At 38.4% G+C, this 24,508-nt stretch overlaps 1 long non-coding RNA gene across 2 annotated transcripts in view; it reads right to left on the bottom strand.

Annotated features, from left to right (window-relative positions):
• LOC132679080 (uncharacterized) overlaps positions 1-24,508 on the bottom strand; it is a 44,323-nt gene that overhangs the window by 5,531 nt on the left and 14,284 nt on the right. The window contains exon 3 of one of the 2 annotated variants that reach the window (XR_009609956.3): positions 14,326-14,461. The exons of the other annotated variant lie outside the window; for it this stretch is intronic. This is a non-coding gene — a long non-coding RNA (uncharacterized LOC132679080). Of the gene's footprint in view, positions 1-14,325; positions 14,462-24,508 lie in introns of those variants that run through there. 2 annotated transcript variants of the gene reach the window in all.

Below are 24,508 nucleotides of genomic sequence, written 5' to 3'. Positions count from 1 at the left end.
CTCTCTCGCTCTCTCTCTCTCTGCCCCTCTCTCGCACATGTACGCTCTCTCTGTCAAAAATAAATAAACTTTAAAAAAATGTTTAGAAGTGCTTACCTCCAGGTGTTTGAATTATGAGCATTTTTCTTTTTATTATTTTCTAACTTTTCTGCAATAAACTTATATTACTATCATAATCAGAAAATAACATTTCAAAGTAAATTAAATGATTCAGTCCAGTATCAGCTGAATCAATAAAATGTTTCAACTCATAAATTTATTAGGTACCTTCAAGACATCAAGGGGGGTTTAAAATAGTCCAGTGTTAACCCTGCTAAGGTCTATATTACAATGTGAGTCTGGGGGTACCTGGGTAGCTCAGTTGGCTGAGTGTCCAACTGACACTCAGGTCATGATCTCATAGTCCATGAGTTCAAGCCCCACACCGGGCTCAGTGCTGTCAGCACAAGCCCACTTTGGATCCTCTGTCCCCCTCTCTTTTCCCCTTCTCTGCTTGTGTTCCCTCTCTCTCAAAAAATAAACATTAAAAAAATTTTAATTTTTATTTATTTTTTATTTTCTTAATGTTTATTTATTTTTAAGAGAGAGGCACAGAGCACTAGCAGGGGAGGGGCAGAGAGACAGAGACAGAGTCGCAGAATCCGAAGCAGGCTCCAGGCTCTAAGCTGTCAGCACAGAGCCCAACGCAGGGCTCAAACTCATGGATTATGATATCATAACCTGAGCTGAAGTCAGATGCTTAACCGACTGAGCCACCCAGGTGCCCCTAAAAATTTTAAAAAAGAAAAACCAATGTGAATCTATAAGATATTACATTTGTTTGAAAATCATATAATTGGCTTTATACCATATGCTATTTGGTTTAAAATAGACTTAAATGAACAGATTTCTTAGACCCCCATTTACTGTAATTAATATATTAACTTCCAAAATATTATCTTAAGTAGGTCTGTCTCCAAGACTGCATCACATTGAAAAAAACAAAACAAAACAAGAACTAGTAGCAAATCAAGACCCATAATGATAAATGACACCGTAAACTTTCATTATTATTATTTTTCACCAAAGAGCTTCTTCCAAAAGATTATATTGTTTGTTAATATAGTTGAATTTCTTTAATTATTTCAGCATATAGATTTGAGGTCATACTGAAATGATAAAGCAAAAACATAATTTTATGTTGTATAACCTTAGGCTTCTAACTTTGCAAAGCTCCAAAAAGAGAACATTACCAACACCATGAATTCTCTCCCTGTCATCACTCCCCATTCCTGCCCCAACTCCCTCCCCAAACGTAATCAATATCCTGACTTTTAACAACATAGATTAAATTTGTCCATGTTTGAATCTTATAAAAATGTAATGGAACAATATACATTTATTTAGGTCTGGCTTCTTCCAGTCAACATTATGAGGCTCATCTATGCTGTTTTGCATAGCTATAACTCAGCTATTGGTACTGCCATATTGCATTCTCTTGTGTGAGTATTTAATGATTTAGTTATCCATTTAGTTACTTTTGATCGACATTTGGGTTGTTTCCAGACTGGACCTATTGTAATGAAGGCTGTTATGAACATTTCCACTCCACTGTGCTCAGATTGAAGCACATCTGCTATAGCGTGTTAATGTTTAGTTAGCTTCCTTAGTCTTAAACCCTGGCTGCACATTAGAATCACCCTGGTGCCTGGATGTCAGTTCCACAGAGCATTCTAATTTGAGCTTGGGTTAAGAACCACTAGGGTAGATGTTGAGATCCCCAGACAAAAGGAGGAGAGGAATCCAGTTCAAAGAATTCTGAATGGTTTCCAGAAACAGGACAATAAAATGCAATGTAAAAATTATGTTGTGTCCATATTGACATTGCTTTCCTTTTTTTTTTTTCTTTTTACTTCAAGCTCCTAAACAAAAAGACTACATATACTGGCTTTATGATACTATAAATGGCTTCCAGATTATTTTGAAAATTCCCCAAATTCTCAAAGAAAACAACTTTAGACACGCTTTAGAGATATGTGTGCTATGATATGGCACACTTGGGTTGGGGGTTAGGGTATCAAAAATCTAGACAGACACTAGTTTGGTATCCCAGCTTCATAAATATTGAGACTTGAAAAGGCAAGAGTTAATTTTCCATGGTCCAGATCACAGACCAGAATTAAATGAGATCTGCTTAATAGTTATTGTTACAACTGAAAATTTGGTTGGTGCTATTTAATTCCCTGGTTTCTTGAAACTGTTTTTTGGATCCACGCCCAGAAGCTGTCTTGATGAATGTATTTCAGAGAATGAAAAACAAAAACAAACAATGTGACTCTAGAATGTACAGCACAGATAGCATTGAAATATCACAAAGCTCTAAAAAATATGTTCTTCAAGTTCAGTCTCCAATATGCATTGATAGGTAGGAGAAAACAGAGGCCATGACATAACTCTTTTGTGATATGTGCAGATATGTGCAGAAACTTCATATTATTTATGTGCCATCAGGTAGTTGCTTTTAGTTTGTAGTGTAAACATTGTTTTAAGGTTGTACCTGACCTAGAATATCTCTTCAGCAGGCTCCCCTCCCACCTGACTTGACCAAGAAACATTTTTAAATTTTGACCATGTGTGAGGATTTATGAAAGTTTCTGGAAGCATAGAAAGACCTCATCCTTGTCTTCAAGAAACTTACAATGTAAGTGGGTAGAAAAGACCCATACTCATACAAAGAAAACTAAGATTTCAAGGTCAAGTTTGATGTGTCAGAAGAAGTCAACTGAGCTGATTGATCCGTAAAGGCTTCTCAGAGGCAGTAGCATAAAGAATCTTAAAGGATGATCAAATTTCTACTTGGCAGCCAGGAAGGAGCAGGGCATTGCAGACAAGAGCAAAGGTGCAAGAAAAAAAAAAGGGCAGATGTTCAGAGAACAATGAGAACAACCCTGTTGGAGTTTGACATTCTTCTAAAGCAGTAGTTATTAAAGATTTGCAATGATGACTAAGACTGGGTAGAAGATGATGTACCTAGACAACCCAACAGTTCCATACTCTTATGTCGAAGGTCTTGTTGCCAGCAAAGAATTGGAGACCATCAACTAGACAATCAAGATGGTAACAACTAGCAGTTTGGTAGAAACAAAACAATGAAAAAAGAAAATCCTAAGCAAAATTCTCTAAGTATATAAATTAATACCCAATTAATAAGCAATTGAAACCCATGACCAACTTAAGACTACTCTTATGATGCTCTGTTAGTGGGGCACTGTTTTCAGTTACTCAAGCAGGAAAGAGAACTCATTGTCAGTCCTTCCCTCCTCAACCTCTTTCCTGTGATCCATCCAGCAGCAGGTGCTCTCAGCTCAGCCTCCAACTTACGCCAAGACAGTGGTTTCTCCCACCTTCTGCCTAGTCTCCCTGCTTTCTTTCTTAACCTCCACACTTCCCTTCCCACCCAAATCCCAACTCATTCTTTTCACTGCAGCTAGAATGTCATCTAAAAATCCTGAATCTGAGCAGTTCATTCCTCCACTTAAAATACTTCTATTATCTCCACTGTACACAAAATAACATGTAGACCCTGTAACATGACCACAAGACCTTGGTGGTCCTGCCCTGTCACCCCTCTAATGCCATCTTTCCTCATGCTCCTTTTCATTAGGTGATTGGGACCTTCTCTTCTCCTGGTTTCTCAAAATAGATCACTTTTCCCAGGCTCACTTGGAATGCAATTTGTTTTTGTTATTTTCCTGACCAGCTCTTGGTATAGGTCAAAGCTTAAATAAAGGACATTTCTCCCCAAGAAGGCTGCTTTGACCAATCCTCTAATCTAAGTTTTGTTCCCTGTGTTATTCCTTCTCATAACCTTTAGTCCTTTATTTCATGGCATTTACTACAATTTGTAATTACACATATAATTTTTGTATTTAAGGTTTGAAACATCATGAAAATATGGAGCATGTATGTTTGGTTATCACTGTGTACTTAAGCCTAACAGCCCCAGACACCTAAGGTGTTCAATATGTATATCCACAATGCATGAAATGGGGGGATTTCAACTACTTCTCTGTGTGCTAGACTACAATATAGATTAAATATAATCTATATTCAATAATGTATATAATCAATAATCTCTACCACCAAATTTTAGTATTCATATATAAAAAAGGGAAGGGTAACATCCTTCAAGCATAGAAGAAAAATTTTGCATTGGTGATAGCTTATATGGTGAAGCTGACACTTTGACCTACAAAAGGCCCCACCCTTGAGATACAGTACATATGCATGTAGTGGGAAATATGAGGAAATCAAAACAAGGATACAGTGTTTATTGAGTGTAATGTGTCAGGCTGTCTTCCACATGTCTTACAGGCATTACCTATGATCTCACACTATCCTGAACTTAGGTATTATATTCCCCATTTACAAATTGGAAAAGTAAACTCTGAGACATTATTTGCCCATAATCTCAGATCTGGTTGGCAGAAGAAATTGGTAGGGCAAGGTCTTTTTAAAACTCCACAATTATGCCCAGTGTAATCTCTATGAAATTAGAAAAATAGTGTGGAATTTCCACCTCTGTAGATATTTCCCCCTTTGTTTCAAATGGCATTTGCCAATTCTCATCTTATTTTTCTCAAGAACCATAAATGCATTTTGAATAATAAAAAATACCATTCAGGAATAAACATTTTCTGAACCCAAAGTTTTGGCTGGAGAAACTTTAGGATATTTTTAAAAATCTAATTAAGATAAGTTTATAAATAGTATGTATCTGACCCAAATGATAAAAAATAGCCTTTGACCCACATACTTGGGAAAAGCATGTGGCTCCCTGGTATGTGCCAGCGAGTCTGTGGGCTGGGTGAGCAAACATTTAAGCATGAGTAAGAGCAATAATGGTTCCTTTGGAGCTCCTAAATGCATTAGCATGTGCTAAAACCATAAATATTCAAGGAGATGCAGCGCTGGAAAAGACAGAAACCCAAGGTGACCTGGCACGAAGCAGGAGATGGACCGAGAACTTCGAAACTTCTTCAGACTAGGACACTCTGAGAATCCTGGAAAGGAGATAGTCTACAAAAAAAAAACCCAGGAGACCTGCCAGGTAATACTGACTTGAGGAATACAATTAAATTCCTTTCTTTACAAGTCTTAAACCAAAGTTGTAAATACCATAGACTATTTTACAGAGAAATGCTACATTCTTGTTAGATGGAAAGTTCTTCCTATAAGAATTAGGAGAAAGAGAACTACTATATGCAGTTTTATATATTTTGTTTATTCCCTATAACTCTCTGAAGGTGGAATTATTTCTCACTTGCAAATGAGGAAGCTGTGGTCTAGACAGTTTAATTAATTAACCCATAACCACACAACTTGTAACAAGACTGGGATTTGAACATAAATTTCTTGACTTCAGATAGATACCTTTTCTCTGGTAGTCAACTGTTGAGCATGGCTAGAGGAAGATTGGTGGATTTATCATCTAATGGGGAAAACTACAGAATCACAAGATTCTGCAGTTAAAAGGTATATAATTTCAGCATTGTGTCATATTTACCTTTACATCCCTTACAGTGCTGAATGCCTCTGTACTCAATGTGTTGGTAGGATGATGGATGGATGGATGGATGGATGGATGGATTCCCTTATTCCTGGGCTATTCTGATCCCTGTCTTTTCCATATTGAGAGACTATTTCCCAGAGGATAGCAGGCAAGTACCAATAGTATAATATTGTGTCTCTTCCTCTGGGCAAAAGCACAGAGGTAAAAGAGAAAACAATTTGTCACTAATTTTTTAAACCACTTTTCTGGTAAGTTAAATACTTGTGTAGATTATCATAGTGGTTTCCATCCTGTGAAGAAAAGGAGCATCTCTCCATTTAATTTGAGGAGGTGAACTATACCTTTTTTGCAGCTGCTATGGTCCAGTGAATATAGAGAGTACTGCACCTCTTTATGTTAGGGTGTTCCACTTCCCTTTCTGGTCTCCTTTTTGCAAAGTAGTACACCTACCATTAGTCCAAAAGAGCTAGTTTTCCTCTCTCTAACTCAATGCCACAGATTTAATTCTTGCTAAAGTCAGTTTCAAGGTGCCCAACCAATTTTTAAGGTATCTAAAGCAGGCTTCACGTCACCGTTGAGGCTAAAGAACACTTCAATGAGATTCAGGCAGTATCATTTTTTCCTAGTCCTAGCATTGTGTAACACAGAGTGGGTACAAACAATGGGGAGAGGAAAGTAACTGAGTCCATGATTAAAAGAGCCCCATCTTCATACTGGTCTTGGCTCCCTTGTGGTAAGTGGGGAAGGCATTCTTGTGAACTCTTGTGAACAGGCTGACATCATTAGGCTTGTGCAAACATGTGTCCCACTCTCTCTCTCTCTCTCTCTCTCTCTCTCTTTCAATTTCTCTCTCTGACTTCCACATCTCATTGCCATCCTTATTTCTCCCAGAAGACTTTGTTTCCTTGTTTGATATTTATGTTTGTTTTCTGTAGACTATTCTCCCTTGGCCAAGGAGAGTCTTATTTTACAATCTTTTCCAGGAGGGAGTTTTAAATTCTGTTCAGGAAGTGCTTGAGAATGGTAATAAATCTCATCTCCCAGTCTTTTTTTTTTTCTTAAAAGTTTCCAAATATCAATTTGGGATTGTGTAATCAGTCACTCTTGTTAGTTACTAAGTAGAAACTGATATTCACAAGCAGTGTCATAAATTCATCAAATGGCAAAGCCTGTGGTCAGGAGACATGAAAACTAATCATACCACTCTAAATAGCTCCAGCATCCCAGCTACTGTCTCCTGCTGGCTTCTGAGCAGGAGAAGCATGTGGCCATAGCTAAAGTTGGCAAGAGGGTGGGGGTGGTCAAGGCCTTTTCACCATCACATTCAGGGAAGGAACATGGTGACAAGAGGCAATTCCTTGCCTTAAGGAATATGGGAGAATGTGTGATTTTGAAGAATGTGGGAGACATTCTTTGAAAACCTAAGTCATTTGTCCAATTCTAGGTGAAGATGGAGAATGGAATGTCTTGTGGAAAACTGAGAGGAATTCACTTTAGAAAATGGGGAAATTATTTAAAGTAGAAAATTACAATACAATTGTGTGTGTGGGCATATTTCAAGGGGGGGCAGGGAGAGAGAGAGAGAGAGAGAGAGAGAGAGAGAGACTCTAAATTCTCATTAACAACAAATACTCTTCAGAGCACCAAATATGACCTAACTTTAAAGTCAGAAGGAAGCTATTTCCCAATTTGTTCCAAATAGCCAATTATCAGATAGAGCTTTTCTCTAGGTCACCACCTCAGTGGAACAACTGCTACAGATGTGACCCGCCTGTTGGGCCCCATCATGGGTGCACAGTCACTCCCAAAAGATAGATTTAAGTCCTAACCCCTGTACCTAGAAATGTGACCATATTTGGAAATAGGAATTTTGCAGACATAATTAAGGATTCTGAGCTGAGGTCATCCTGGATTGAGGGCGGGCCCCAAATCCAGTGACTGGTGTCCTTATAAGAGAAAGGAAAATGTTATTTAACACACAGACATGGGTAAGAAGAACTGTGAAGATGGAAACCAACACTGGAGTTAGGCCAGAAGCCAAAGAATGCTGAGGGTTGCCGGAAGCCACCAGAACCTGGAGGAGAGGTGCGGAACAGATACTTCCTCAGAGCCTTCAGAAAGAATGGCCCCTGATGACACTTTTGGGGGTCTGGCCTCTAGAACTGTAAGAGAATAAATGTCTATTGTTTTAAGCCACCCAGTTTGTGTTCATTGGTGGCAGCAGCCCCAGGAAACTAACGCAGGCCCCAAACCTCAGGTCTGAGCATAGAACAGAATAAGAAATGATGTACGGAAAATACTATGTTGAGCTACTGCAGGAACCTGTTTTACCAGGATTTATATGATACTTAACTATGAATAATTTCTATATTAGACAGAAGGATAGGTCTAAATTCTAGCAATCTGGTCTGAAATCTCTATGACATTAAAGCAAGAGGCCAGAGGATGAATTCGGAATCCCTGAGTAGGTCCATTAGGGTTTTATTTGCAGGAAAGCCCTATAAGGCTCATGCAGACAGTGGTTGGATCCGTGGCACTGGTAGTCATCCTGCAGGGTGAATGCTTCAAGTGGGTGGAGACTGGGGGTCACTCCTTCACTTCCAGGACTATATCCAGGCTGGGGAAAGTACTTACACTAGAAGAGGAGGAGGGAGAAAGGGAGACCAGGCTTAGGCTGGAAAGGGGGACAATGTGGGAATGTAGCCCAGGTTTGCACCTTCTACTTTATTTTCTGGCCCTTCTCCTTGTGTCAGGTAGAGAGGGGGCAGAAGTAGACTGAATACAAGTCAAATGATTGGTTCGGAACCAGTGCAAGTGAGGCTATGAATGTAAGGTTCCGTTGGGGACTGATGGGCAGTGGGAGAGGGTGATTACCTCTCATGGCTTGATGGCTATCAGAACAGAGAAAGAAGTAGCCACCCACCAATGATGGCAGGGGTGGCCATTTTGAACATTAGTTCAGCAACAGAGGCATCCACGTCTAGAAGAAATATCACAACAGTGACCAGGAAAAAGCAGGGGCAAGAACAATGGTGTAAGTCACTTCAGAAAACTCTATGGAACCCTCAACTAAAAGAGACATTAGCTGCTTTTAGCTAATGAAAGCTGGAGCAAAAGGCCACAGTGAGCTCTCACCTCATACCCATTAGGATGTCTACTATAAACATACACAGACAGACACACAAAACAAAAAAGCAACCCCAAAAAACAAAGTAACAAGTGTTGGTGAGGATGTGGAGAAATTGGAACTCTTGTACAGTATTGGTGACATGTAAAATGATTCAGCCACCATGGAAAACAGTATAGCACTTCCTCAAAAAATTAAGAATAGAATTACCATATAATCCAGCAACTGTACTTTTGGGTCTACACCCCAAGCGATGGAAAGCAGGGTTTCGAAGAGATATTTGTACACCTATGTTTATAGCAGCATTATTCACGATGACTGAAAGGCAGAAGCAACGCAAGTGTCCATTGCAAGATGTGAATGTATAAACAAATGTGATATATACATACCATGGAATATTATTAAGCCACGAAAAGGAAGGGAATTCTCACATATATTATAATGTGCATCAACCTTGAGGGCATTCTGCTAAGTGAAGCAAGCTAGTCACAAAAAGATAAATATTTTATAGTTCTAGTCATTTGAGGTACATAGAATGGTCAAGTTCATAGAGACAGAAAGCAGAATGGTGCTTGCGAGGACCTGGGAAGAGTACAGAATGAGGAATTATAATTGAATGGGTACAGAGTCAGTTTTACAAGATGGAAAGAGTTCTGGGGATGGATGGTGATGACAGGTGCACAACAATGTAAACATACTTAATACCACTGAACTGCATGTTTAAAATCACTAAGACAGTAAATACAATATGTTGTCCGTATTTGACTACAATTAAAACAAAAGAAAAGCCATTACTTCCTTCCCACTTCTACCCTGAACGCCTACACACACTTCACAACCTTATCCCCACATCCCCTAGCCCATGTAAGGCTAGGATGACCTGAAGAAACACAGTTCACATTCCATGCTGCTGAGCGAAGCCTGAGGATATCTGTTCCTGTATGACTAAATCTATAAAATAAATTGTCCTTTAATGTTAGGGCCAGATGGGTATCATAAGCCATCTGGAAAATAAAAAACCTGGAACTCAATTTGACTCCCTGTCTCCTTTGTACCTATCACCTCTTGGCCAGGTCTTATTCTTTCTGTCTCCCTGGTATGTTTTAGATCTATCCCTTCCTCTCTATTCATGACTCTAGTTCAAGTCTTCCAGTTGTGTTTGCAACAGCCTCCTTATTCATCTCGCTGCCTCTAGTCTCACTCCTCCTAGACTCTTTCCCAGGGTTGCCAGAGGGATCCTACATAATAGCAAGTCTGAGCATGTCCCCGCTCTGAGAATCTTCTAGCAGTTGTCAGATGGATCCAGGATGTGCTTCCCAAGGTTTGAAAGGTTGAGAGGTTCTCCCCACTCAGCCCCATTCTTGGGACCAACCTTGCTTCCTACCTTCTGCCAATTCCCAGTTCCTGACACTATCTTCCAAATGTTGCCCTCCAGCAATATTAATAATCTTCTGAACATGCTATCTCATGTCTATGTTTTTTCGCATGTTTTCCCTGGGTCTGAAAATACCCCTCTGACTTGCCAACCTGACAGACTCTAGTTAGCTTTCTAAACTGAGCTAAGACCAGAGACTTCTCTTATCTCTCCATTACACCTCCATCCCACCCTGAATAAATTTAACCTCTCCTCCCTCACCAGTACCTCTTTCATTTAAACATAATTCTATCTACATGTCACATGGCTTGAGAATTCTTACTTTTTTTATATGCTTCACTTCCCTACAGAACTAAGGTTTCTAAAGACTACTGCATACTCAGTACATGATAAATGTTTGCTAAATGAAATCTGTTAAAGAGTTCAGCCCATTAAATTATCACAATAAGATTTCAGACATAATTATAAAATTAGATCACAATTTTATTATAATTAGTGACCATAAATATTACTTTATTAAAATTAAGTGACCATAATTATAGAATTTCTTGTCAATCAAGGAATTTTTACATTTTCAAGGAATTCCAGACCCCACCTAATCCTGTTTCTCAGCAAATTATATTGAAATATCAGGATTTGGGGCCTGGGCATCAGTATTTTTTAAAGCTCTCTAACTGGAGGAAAAGACTTCAAAACCACTGGTAGCCATATTTAAAAAACTCTGACCTGATGTATTCACCTATGAGTGGGCAGTAACTTCCTACATCCATCCCAGGAAGACAGACATCTCATTACTTTTTAGTTTATTTTTTTAACCTCTGGGGACACAATGCTAGAATCTCCCTCACCCTATAAAATAGCATTCCTCTTTAAAATAAATAAATAAAATCAGGGGTTAAAAGAAACTGGTAGCTATCAGACTTTCTCAAATAAGAGATTGTTTTTATAATTTTAAAACAGTTCTGAAGTCCTTTTCTGAGCATCTGATCTTTTTATCCCCCGTGTGGAATGATGTTTTCTTGATTTGCTATCTGTTTGAAAAATAGTTTCAGCATTAGTTTCCTAAGAAGTGTGGGGTCATGACAGAATGAGCTGGCTAGCAGAGTTTATTTTTAGCTTCATGATTCTGATCCAAGCTCAGAAGCTAGTGGTAACACTCAAGTTCTTTTTCCTGACCTGACACTTTCTATGCTTGTGGGCAAATCATCCTTTGCAGGGAACATCCCACCTCTGAAATGTTTGCTTGGCTGCAAATATTTCTTAGTTCCCAAGCCAAAGTGAAGCCTTTAACACCCCTAGATACAAAACTCTGAGAGGTCCTTTCAGCACTGTTGTGGTCTGTATAATGAACAAGGGCATCTGTAGGAGGCCATCTGGAAGGAACAATGATTAGGAAGATTCCCTTGGGAATGTTCTGAATCTGAAAAACTGCATGTAAATCCTAAATTCTGTCATTAATTTAAGAAAATATCACCTTTTTCCTACAAACTTAAATCATGTTTATTTAAAATTTCAGGCCCAAACTGGAATTCATCTGTCTTATACAATCATCTAAAAAACACGTGCCTGTAACAGAGCAGAAGCAAAGAGTATTCTCTGACTTCCCATTTGCCCTAAGATGCACCCTCACCCCTTTCTGGATGATCTTTCTTATATCCATCCTTTCCTCCACTTCTCCATTGCCCCCCCCCCCCAACTGCCCCCAAATGTTATCTCCATCTCTCTACTGTTTCCTTCTCTTTGGCATGACCAGGACTCACCCTCCCAGCTACAGTAACAAGCTTAACTAGTTCTCTTTCTTGCTTTCTATGGCTGCTGTGCCAAATTAACCACAAACTTAGTGACTTCAAACCATACAGAGTTATTCTCTTATGGATTTAGGGGGTCAGAAGTCCAAAATGACTTTTTTTGAGTCTAACGTCAAGGTGTGGGTATAGCTGTGTTTCTTCTGGAAGCTCCACAGAGAATCTATTTCTTTTTCACTTCTACCTTCTGAAAGCTGCTAGCATTCTGTGGCTCATTGTCCCTTCTCCTTCTTCAAAGTTCATCATTCCTGTGTCTGCTTCTGTCATTCCACCTTCTTCTGCCTTTGACTCTCCTGTCTCCCTCTTATGAAGACCCTTGTGATTATATCGGGCACACCCAGATAATCAAGCATAATCTCCACATGTCAAAATTCTTAGCTTAATTAGATCAGCAAAGTCCTTTTTGACATATAAAACAAGACATTCACATATTTTAGAGATTAGGATGTGAATGCCTGTGGCAGAAGGAGCATTAATCTGTCTACTTCATGCCCTAAAGCTTTCTAGCCAAGTACCATTTTTGATTACTTTCTCCATTCACTGCTAAAACGGATGGAGTTGAATTGTACCCCTCACCCCTGCCAAATTCATGTCCACCTATGACCTGAGAATGTGACCTCTTTTGGAAATAGGGTCTTTGCAGATGTAATCAGTTCAAATAAGATGAAATCATACTACATGGGAGTGTGTCCTAAATCCAATATGAGTGACATCCTTATAAAAAGAGAAGATTTGGACACAGAGACACAGGTAAGAAGGTAGATAATGTGACAATGAAGGTAGATACAGGAATGGTGAAGCTACAAGCCAAGGAATACTGAGGATTACTGGCAACTACCAGAAGCTAGAAAGAGCCAAAATGGGATTCTTTTCTAGAGGCTTCAGAGGAAGCATGGCCCTCCCAACAGCTTGATTTCAGACTTTTGGTCTCCAGAAGTGGGGGTGAATAAATTTCTGTTGTTTCAAACCTCCAGTTTGTGGCACTTTGTTACAGTGGCTCTAAGAAACTCACACAGATGGGTTGAAAAAGAGGCACCCTATTTTTTTCACGTGCCAAGCTGACATGTCAGCTGACCAATCCTTAAACACTTTCATTGTCCCATTTAAATGTACAAGGACCTTTGTAGATGATTGGCTCTGTGCCAGGGGCCTCTTCACTTGAGGACCACCGACTGTTTTCTAGCACACAGGGAGTTAAAAGCATCTAGGTCAGGGGTCAGCAAAGAATTTCTGTAAAGGGACAGATAGTAAATATTTTAGACTTTGTGTACCAAGAAGCAAAATCAAGAATGTTACATAGACACTTGTATTTAAGAAAGAAATTCCCACACTTTTTTACTGACAAAATTCAAAACATAATCATAATAATTTGGTTCATTTTTTGTAATAAGTCTATAATGTAATTTTTTGCATAGGTCTATAACAAGAAGAAAAAAAATCCTTTTGGGGTGATAACATTTCACTTAATTGGGGCTCAAATGTAATTGGCGCATCATCATTGCTAATGCTCAGCTGTTAATATGGGCCTGTAATGAGATTTTACCTCACTGAGTATTTCAATTCAAAAATGAATATCACATCTTTGGAAATGTCTTTTCACACAGGAAAGTACTGCCAAATACTGATATCAATTCATGAGCATATAATTTTAATTGAGCATATTGATTGCTTGGAAGGCATTTATAGAGTTCTATTAAATTTTTCTATTGATATTTGTCTTTTAGCATATCATTACTTTGCAGATTAATCACTTTCAATTGAAGGTTAGATGGAAACTCCTCTATTGCTCAGTTAAATGGATTTTAAAATATGGAAATCTTTTTTGCACTTGCATTTGGGTCCAAAAACTGCTGCTGGAACCAAAGTTTGAACTCAGAAAACATATCCACTGCAAATTTGCATGGAAATGGAGATCTCACTTCTTGCTTTATCTTTTGACACCACTGTAAGAGTATAAGGCTGAGACTCAATGTAAGTTGTCAAAATGACTTACAGCAGTGTAAGTTTTCTCATATGAGTGTTGTTTAGCCTTATGATGTTAGTTTGAATTCATTAAGAGGCACCAAGAATGTAGCAGAAACCAATTTTCAGAGCCCCTCAGTGTTCCATAGTAGAGGCTAAAGGCAGTTATTATTGCAAAAAATTTCAATCTTAGCCCTGAGCTCAAAAACTCACAATAAAATTTTACCACTGCCATTTAACTGCTGTGTGGCACAAGTCAAGATGTTCAGTTTCTTTTTCTGGCAAAAATTCATGGACCCAACTATAGTTACATCCATGGGAGCAAATGAGTTCACCAACGGAGCTACTGGATTGAGCTACACATGATAGATTCAGATATTTTTGGCAAAGTACCTGCTAATGAATAACACAATAAATAACCACAGGCTTTAAACACTTTACATTCATTACGTTTCACTGAAAGGCTAAAAGTCTCAACCAGTTTATTTTCTCTGGACACATTTCTTTGTCTGCTGCAATCAATCAGGATTTTGTTAACTCACCATTGGTAAACAGCTTCTCTTGCTTGGCTAACAAGTGGGTCACTCGGGTTCTTAGGGCACAGGCTCGTTTTTATTGTTTTATTTTTGGAAGAAATTCTTCTGCAATGAGACATTGTTTTACATTTTTCTAATTTTTCTAACCATTGCTTTTCTGTGAGCTAGGAATATTGTGATGATTAATATGGCTGACATATGTTGTATTCTTTTAGCATAACTACCTCATTGCACAATAAGTAGAATGCTTTGCCATCTAATTCTAACAAAATAATCCATACTCCATCATGTCTTTTACTCATGACCCTGAGATCTAGACCTGAGTCGAGATCAAGAATCAGACACTTAACCAACTGAGCCACCCAGGCATCCCCTCCATTGTGTCTTAAGAGTATGATTCAAAGCCCACTTTTCCTTTCTTGTTTTGACTTAATAGATATTTACTGTAAATGTAAATAAATAAATGAGGGGAAGAGAAAGAAAGAAGGAAGGAAAGGAGAAAAGGAAGGAAGAAACAAACAAAAGAAAAGAAGAACGGAAGGTAGGTGGGAGGGAGGAAGGAAGGGAAAAAGGGAGGGATGTTATCACGTGACATTTGAAATGCTGTTGAATTAAAACTACATCACTGCAATTTGCAGTATCCCAAGCGTTAATCCAAAGTGATGAGAGTGCCATATACAGTCTTACAGGGCAACTACTCAATACTGCCATTTTAAAAACAAATGAGTATGGCTAAGTTCCAAGAAAACATTATTTGTGACAGTGAAATTTGAATTTCATGTAATTTTCATGTGTCATGAAATATTCTTTTTTTTATTTCCCAATCATATAGAAATACAGAAATCATTCAGCCTGTGGACCATGTGAAAACAGATGGCATGCAAGATACGGCAGGTCAGTTATAGTCTGCTGACTCCTCTGTAGGTTCTTAGGTTATTTCCAAAGTTCATCCTGCTCAATGTCATAAGATGCCCTTGAAAGAGTAGTCCTCTTAGTCACTTCCTTTGCACAGGACACCTGTATACTACTGTTTACTTGAATATTTCCAAAGAAGGGCTATGAAATTTATTTTAAAACTACACTTTGTTTTTTACCATTTTGTCAATTTTTTCTTTTGTGAAATTTATTCTTACTTTATTTTCTTTCTGTTCGCTAATTGTTTACTTTTTTAAAAAAGTGACAGAAAGCACAGAGTTGGAGGCCATAGTGTACTACATTACCTGGGATTCACACAAAGGAGGTTTGCTTTTTGACCTATTCATGTCATAAAATATATATCCCATGACAGTCCGAGAAGGTTCCCAGTTCCAACATGCAAAGAATTTTGAAGTCATCACTTTCATCCTCACAACAAGATAAAAACTGAACAAACTGAAAATCAATGACTTCTTAAATTCCATCAGAAAACTGAGGTCACAAAGTACCACCCCAATGCTAGAGAGACAGGAGAATAGAGAACCAAGGTTGAGATTAGCTTACTGGGAGCAGAAGCCACTGGTGCTAGTAACTGGTAGGAACCTTTAAACCATAATTGATGTACTCCTGGAGGTGAGTGTGAACTAATTTCAGACATAAAACCCCCAAGGGCTCAGTCTTAGGGAAGTTCCCCACTTTTATGGGTTTTATCTCTAGAAGCCCATCACACTTTCAAGGTAAAGATTGGAGAAAAATTTATCTATCCTTCAGGCTCAGGGAGGGAAAAAGTAAACATTTTGAACTATATCCAGATTTTTTCCATAAGAAAGGCCAGCCATCAAGGAAACTACCAGAGGCTTAGCCAGCCTGGTGGGAGGACAATTAGAAAACTCCAGTCCCCTCTAGCCTTCCTATCTCATATAAGAGGAGAAAAAAGGCTAAGAAATGTTTCAGAATGTCATAACCTAGAAACTCAAACCACCAAAAAAATTGAGATTTAATATAAGATTATAAAATATTCCTGCTCTCTGTCCTACCACCACATCAACTGGGCTCTAGTATAATAAAAGTAGATTACAACTGAGAGAAACATAAGACACGAATTCTGTTTTTTATGAAAAAATTCTTAGGGAAACCCAAAGACAACAAGGGGAACAAAGAAACAAGCTTCTGGAAACTATAGCTACAGAGAGCTAAACACAGACAGGATCCTAGCCAAATTAACATAAAAACTCATTCTAAAAGCCTGATTATTTCACTTCCTATTAACAGACATACCATGTCTGTTAACATACCAAAATTACAAGGCACACTAAAAGGCCAGAAGAAAACAGTATAGGGAGACAAAATAAGCATCAGAGCCTGAATTAAAGATGACACAGATTTTGGAATTTAAAGATAGGGGGTTTAATTATGATTAATATGTCAAGGATTCTAATGGAAAAAGTAGACAACATCCAGGAACAGAGGGGTAATGTAAACAGAGAAATGAAAATTGTAATAAAGTAAAAAAAAACCCACCTTATCTATAGAGGAAAAAAGATAAGAATTATATAGGATATCTCTTCAGAAACTATACAAGCAAAGAGACAGTGTAGTGAAATATTTAATGTTTATTTATTTATTTTTGAGAGAGAGAGAGAAAGAGAAAGAGAGCATGAGAACACAAGTGGTGGATGGGCAGAGAGAGAGGGAGACACAGAATGCAAACAGTCTCATGCTCTGAGCTGTCAGCATAGAGACTGACATGGGGCTTAGACTCACAAACCACAAGATCATGACCCCAGTCAGATACTCAACCAGCTGAACCACCCAGGAGCCCGTTTTGTAATGAAATATTTAAAGTGTTGAAAGGACAAAAAGCACCAAAGGAGAATTCTGTATCCAGTAAAATTATATTTCAAAACTGAAGAAAAAATAAAGACTTTCTGGGGTGCCTGGGTGGCTCAGGTGGTTGAGCATCTGACTCTTGATTTCTGTACAAGTCATGAACTCATGGTTCATGAGATTGAGCCCCGCATCAGGCTCCATGCTGACAGCACAGAGTCTGCCTGGGATTTTCTCTCTCTCTCTCTCTCTCTCTCTCTCTCTCTCTCTCCCCTCCCCCCTTCAAAATAAATACATAAACATTTAAAAAAAGAGATGTTAGGCATGGAGGTGTTACTCTTCCCAAAGGCATCTGAATTTTACAATACCTCCCATTCTAAAAAAAAAACAAGAAATACTTTGTCAGACAAAAATGGAGGGACTTTATCACTAGTAGACCTGCCTTGCAAGAAATTTGAAAAGAGGGTCTTTTGAGGGCACCTGGGTGGCTCAGTGGTTAAACATCTGACTTTAGCTCAGGTCATGATCTCACCATTCATGAGTTCAAGTCCCACATCGGGTGAGCTCAAGCCCCACTGCAGGTGAGTACAGGCCAAGCTTTGGGTGATCCCCCCCCCTTTCTCTCTCCCTCTCTCTCTCTACCTTTCATGGGATTCTTTCTTTCCCTCTCCCTCTCTTTGCCCCTTGTTCATTTGCACCCTCTCTGTCTCTCTCAAAAGAAAGTCTTCAGAAAAAAGGAATATGATATAGATTATAGATCAGAATTCAGATCTATATTAAAAAAATAAGAGTATTTGAGTAGGAATAAAGGAAGGTAAAATAAAGTCTTTTATTTTTCTCATTCCTAATCAATCTAATAGATAACCATTTGTTTAAAGTGATAACAGCAGCAATATATTGAGTGATCATAGCACATGGATAAGTGAGGTAGATGACATCAATGTTAGAAGGGATGGGAGGGAGGAATTGGGAACACTGTTATAAGGTATCTGCACTACCTGTGAAGCAGTATAGTGTTATTTGAAAGTGGACTTTGATTAGTTATAAATGTGTAATGCAAACAAAGGGGAAACCACTACAGCTTTTTAAAATAGAAAAGTATAATTAATAAGCTGAGAGAAGAAAGTGGAATATGCCAACTGCTGAATTAAAATCACAGAAGGCAGGGGCGCCTGGGTGGCTCAGTCGGTTGAGCAGCCAACTTCGGCTCAGGTCATGATCTCACAGTCCATGGGTTCGAGCCCCGCATCGGGCTCTGTGCTGACAGCTCAGAGCCTGGAGCCTGTTTCAGATTCTGTGTCTCCCTCTCTCTGACCCTCCCCCATTCATGCTCTGTCTCTCTCTGTCTCAAAAATAAATAAAACGTTAAAAAAAAATTAAAAAAAAATAAAATCACAGAAGGCAGAAAAGGGGGGAAGATTGAAAAGACGCAAAGTGCAGTGAATAGAAAAAAGTTACGAACATGGTAGATATTAATCCAACTATATCAATACTTACATGATATGTGAATAGTCTCGATATACCAATTAAAACTCACAGATTGTCAGAGGAGGTCCCAAAACAAGATTCAACTATATAAGAACTATATAAGAAATCCACTATATCCAACTACATAAGAAATTCACTTGAAATATAAAGATACAGATAGATTAAAATCAAAAGGATGAAGAAAGATATATCATGCTAATACTAATCAAAAGAAAGCTGGAATAATTATATTAATTTCATACAAAGCCGACTTTTCAAACAGGGAAAATTCAGAGAGATAAAAGAGAGTCATTATACAATGACAAAGGGGTCAGTTCTGTAAGAAGACATAACAATCACTAACTTGTCTATTCCCAACAACAGAGAATGAAAATACTTGATGGAAAAACTTTTAGAACTTCAAGGAGAAAGAGAAAAATCCATTATTATAGTGGAGACTTCAACACCTGTCAGTGATTGACAGATCCAGGATATATAGTTAAGGATACAGCTGAACTAAACAGTAGCATCAATCAACTAGATCTAACTGATATGTATGGAGTACTTCATCCAAAAGTAGTTGAATAAACATGTTTCTCAAGTTCACACAGAACATTCACCACCCCAGACCACATTCTGGGCCATAAAACACATCTTAACAAATTTAGAAGAACAGAAATCATACAAAGTATGCTGTCAGGCCACACTGGAATTGAACTGGAAATCAATAACCAAAAGATAGCTGGAAAAATCCCCAAATATTTGGAGATTAAACAACATACTTCTAAATAACACATCAGAGAAGGAATCTTGAGAGAAATTTAAAAGTAGTTTGGACTAAATGAAAATACATCCTATCAAAATGTGTGGGAGGCAGTGAAAGCATTACTTAGAGTAAAACTTATAGCATTGAATGCATTTATTAGAAAAGGGGAAAGATCTTGGGGTGTCTGGGTGCTCAGTCGGTTGAGCATCCAACTCTTAGTTTCCACTCAGGTCATGATCTCATGGTCATGAGATCAAGCCCCTGCATTGGGTTCTGTGCTGAGCCTGGAGCCTGCTTCGGATTCTGTGTCTCCCCCCCTCCCTGCCCCTCCCCTGCTCACGTACATGCTCTCTCTCTCAAAATAAATAAACTTTAAAAAAATAGAAAAGGAGAAAGATCTCAAATTAGTAGCCTAAACTTTCACCTTAGGATAATAGAGGAGGAGGTATAAATGGAGGCTGAAGCAAGCAGAAGAAAAGAAATAACAAAAAATGAGAATAGATATCAATAAAATAAAAGATAGGAAATTATTGGAGGAAATCAACAGAGAGATCAAAAGATGGTTCTTTGAAAGATCAATAAAGGTAATAGACCCCTAGCTACGCTATCCAAGAAAAAAAAGAAGGCACAAATGGCTAATATCTTAAATGAAAAAGAGGTAACCGCTACTGATTCCATGATCATCAAAAGGATAATAAAAAATATCATGAATGACTCTATGCCCCCAAATTTCATAACTTAGGTGAAATAGACCAATTCTATAAAAGACACACACTCTGGGGCACCTGGGTGGCTTAGTTAGTAAGCGTTTGACTTTGGCTCAGGTCATGATCTCCCGGTCCATAGTTCGAGCCCCATGTCAGGCTCTGTGCTGACAGCTCAGAGCCTGGAGCCTGCTTCAGATTCTGTGTCTCCCTCTCTCTCTGCCCCTCACCTGCTCCCACTCTGTCTCTCTCTCTCTCTCATAAATAAATGAACATTTTAAAAAACTTAAAAAAATAAAACACACACTACTAAAACCCACACAAGGAAAAATAGATTATCTTGACAGGCTTATATTTACTAAATAAATATAATCAAGATTTAATAAGCTTCCAAAAAGAAAGCATTAGGCCCAAATGGTTTCACTGATGAATTCTACCAAACATTTAAAGGAAAAAATGATGCTAATGTCCTATAATCTTTTCCTGAAAATAAAAGCAGAGGGAAAACTTCCTCATTCTAGGAGGCCAGCATTGACAAAACAAGAGAAAGACATTATAAGAAAGGAAAACGGGAGACCAGTATCTTCCATTTACATAGACACAAAATCCTCAATAAAATGTTAGCAAATCAAATCCAGCAATGTGTAAAAAGAATTATATACCCATAACCAAGAGGGATTTAGTGCAAGTATGCAAGACTGCTTCAATATTCAAAAATCTATTAGTGTAATCCATCACAACAGGCTAAAGAAGAAAAATCATACGATCTTAACAACAGATGCAGAGAAAGCATTTGGCAAAACCTAACACCCATTCACAAAAAATAAAAAATCCTCTCTGCAAACTACGAATCCAGGGAGACTTCATCAACTTGATAAAGGACATTTGTAAAACAAGCAAAAAATAAAAAATAAAAGCCTACAGCTAATATCATAAAATTTTCACCATTTTTAGTGGTGAAAAACGGGACGCTTTCTGAAATCCTACTGTAGCTTATTATGAAGAGGCCTGGTAGGTGAAGACACCAGGCACGATAGCCTTCCCTGGAATACCTTCATGGGCTTACTTACAAAACAAAATACCTTTGTGTATACTGTCATTTCCTAGAGTGGGATCAATAGCCCCTCAGTAAATAAGTTCCTACTCTCATCTCTCAAATCATTTCTTTGGACACTCCAAGCAGAGATCCCTTCTTAAGTAATCTTTTCACCTACCTGTGATATGACACACCCCCTCCTCCCAAACCTTCAGCCTTCAAAGTCCACACTTCCCAAGATGCCCTCTTTACCAGTTTCCCTATTTCACTTACGCTCATTCCCAAGATACAATCTTATTATGTGTCTCCTCTACCTAAAAACATAATCTGCCTGATTTTGAACAAAAACAACTCAAAAGCAGGATATTTGCTCATCCTTCCCTATCCTCGCCTCACAGTGCAGCATTGTAGAGCCCATAGTAACGATGAAGACAATGATATAGGAGCACACTCAGAACAGGTCTGTTTTGTTGAATTTTTGCTGGTTCTGCTACAACACTAACTGTTGATCAATTAATAGTTTGTGATCCCATCTTTAGCGGGACCAAGTATTTAGAATATAAGCATCTTGTGACACTGAATGGTACATTCATGTTGTCAGAGGGAAGTCACGCACCAGCCCAGAGCTACTCAGAGTTAATAGTGAAATACTTGGAGCCAAAATAGTCCCTGCAAATAGCATTTTTGTTTTCATATTCTGTTGCTTTTTTTCCTGCTTTTTATATTGTTGCTTTTTTTTTTTTTTTTTTTTTTTTTGCAAACCCAGATGATGCTACAAATCTTAAATTTTTAGTCCTTTGTTTAGATGTGATTTTTCAAAACCATGGCTGTCTAGTTAACACTGGCTGGCTGCAGGGAGTTTCCAATTTCCATAAATGCAAATTAATAGAGTCAGCTAAGGAAACAAACTTGAAAGCCTGATGTTGCTGAAACCCCAAGGATAAGCCATCAGCTGGTTGAGAATCAATGAGAACAAATTAGCTTTACATGGTTCATAAACAGGAGCTTCTTAAATTTAGCTTCAATATACACTCCACATAATAAATGGCAAGAAAAGTAAAACAGAACCACAGCAATGACAGCAATATATGCAGTAGAGAAGACCCTCAAAGAGATAATACATGTTTGTACAAGTTGTACACTTCACAGCTTTGAGGGTTACCATTCACACTATAGTCCACATAAATCATGCCTCCTAGAATTGTGCAGTGTACAAGTTGTGCAACCATAAGCAACAACCTGAAAACATTCAGATGCTAGTATAGAATAGCCAATGAATGAATAAAGAGTACAAATTTATGTCTGAAGTTATAAGGTTTATAATTTTGGATTTACTTAAAAGAAAAAAAATCAATAAATTGGGCTTCATCAATATCAAAACTTTTGCTGTTAAAAGACACTGTTAAAAGAACAAAAAGACAAGCTATGGACTGGGAAAAAATATTCCCAACTCATATATCCAGCAAAGGTCTTGTATCCAAAATATCATATATTTAAGTACACAAAAAGATGCTCAACAATGCTAGGCTTTAGGGAAATGCAGATTAAAACCGCAATGAGATACTACTACACACCTAATGAAATTATTTTTTTAATGTTTATTTAATTTTGAGGGAGAGAGAGAGAGAGACAGAGTGTGAGCAGGGGAAGGGCAGAGAGAGAGAGAGGGAGACACAGAATCCAAAGCAGGCTCCAGGCTCTGAGCTGTCAGCACAGGGCCCGACATGGGGCTCGAACTCACAAACCATGAAATCATGACCTGAGCCAAAGTCGGACACTCAACTACTGGGCCACCCAAGCACTCCTGAAATACATATTTTTTAAAGACAATACCTAATACTTGCAAGGACTAAGAGTGACTGCAACGTGCATGCATTGCTGGTGGGAATGCAAAATGTTACATCCACTTTGGAAAATAGTTTGGCAGTTTCCTGTAAAGTTAAAACCAGAAGCTTATCATGTGACCCATTAATCCCACTCCTAGGTATTTACTCTAGAGAGGTGAAAACTTATGTTTATATAAAAACATGTACACAAATGTTTATAGCAGCTCTAGTCATAACTGACAAAAACAGAACAACACAAATGTCCTTCAGGAAATGAATGGTAAAACAAACCCTGGTATATCGATACAGTGAAACACTAAGAAAATGATGTGTTGTAAAGGTATTATGCTGAATGAAAGAAATCAGTCTCAGAAAGTTAACGACAATAAATGTCCATTTATATGATATTAAAGATGGAGGTAGGTGGTTGTCAGGCCTCAGCGATGGGGGAGGGGGTGACAACATGAGGGAATTCTGGGAGGTGATGGAACCGTTCTCTTTTTTTCTGAAGTTTATTTATTTATTTTGGGACAGACAGCGAGTGTGAGTGGGGGAGGGGCAGACAGGGAGAGAGGGAGAATCCCAAGCAGGTTCTAGGAAGTTAGTAGTGTGCAGAGCCCCACGTGGGGCTCCAACTCAAGAAATGTGAGATCATGACCTGGGTCGAAACCAAGAGTGGGATGCTTAACTGACTAAGCCACCCACGTGCCCCAGTGACTGAGCTGTTCTGTATTAGGATTGGGGTGGTGCTTACACGAGTCTATACGTTCATTAAAACTCACAGCACTATGCACCAAAAAAAGTTATCTTTATAGAATGTTAATTAAACAACAAAAGGCATTTTAAAAAAAAATCCTAGATCTGTCCTCATCTCATTTCCCGCCTCCACACTAATTTCTGTCATTTTCACATCTCCTGGCCAACTGCAATGACTCCTTACCAGATTTCCTCCCAATTACAATCTTCAAATTTGTGTTTCTAATTAACTTATTATGAAATATTGCTGTTGTACAAAATGTTATAAAGAAAAAAAATCAGCCAGATCTAAAAGCTGTACCCTCCTTAGATTACGCATGTACACCACTCCCTATGGTATTGCTAATACTGAGACCCAATGTGAAATTAAAATAAGCAGCCAAGGGGAGCCTGAGTGGCTCAGTTAGTTGAGTGACCAACTCTTAGTTTCAGCTCTGGTCATGATTTTGCCATTTGTGGGTTCAAGCCCCAGGTCGGGCTCTGCACTGCCAGCACAGAGCTTGCTTGGGATTCTCTCTCCCCTCTCTCTCTGCTCCTCCCCCTCCACACACACACACACACACACACACACACACACTCTAAATAAATAAATAAACATTAAAAAATAATAATAAAATAAAATAAGCAGCAGAAATAATATGGGTTTGTAGTATGTTACACATTTACCCCATAGTTCAAACAAAAGCAATGAAAACTTGACTGTAGTGCTGGAAATAGGTTTTTTTTCTCTTATACCCAGCCCATTTTGCTCACTTGTGGTTCATTTCTGTTTCTCCTGCCCTAAACGCTGTGCCCACTGCCCCCAGCAGGTGCTAACCTAGTCCTAGTTGAATTGAATTTCTAGCTGTTTCAAGT

This window comes from Panthera onca, chromosome A2, assembly GCF_046562875.1.
Source record: "Panthera onca isolate mPanOnc1 chromosome A2, mPanOnc1 haplotype 2, whole genome shotgun sequence".
In the NCBI taxonomy this organism is placed as follows: Eukaryota; Metazoa; Chordata; class Mammalia; order Carnivora; family Felidae; genus Panthera; species Panthera onca.
The sequence above is the reverse complement of the archived record's forward strand: the minus strand, read 5'-3'. Positions and strand labels throughout refer to the sequence as shown.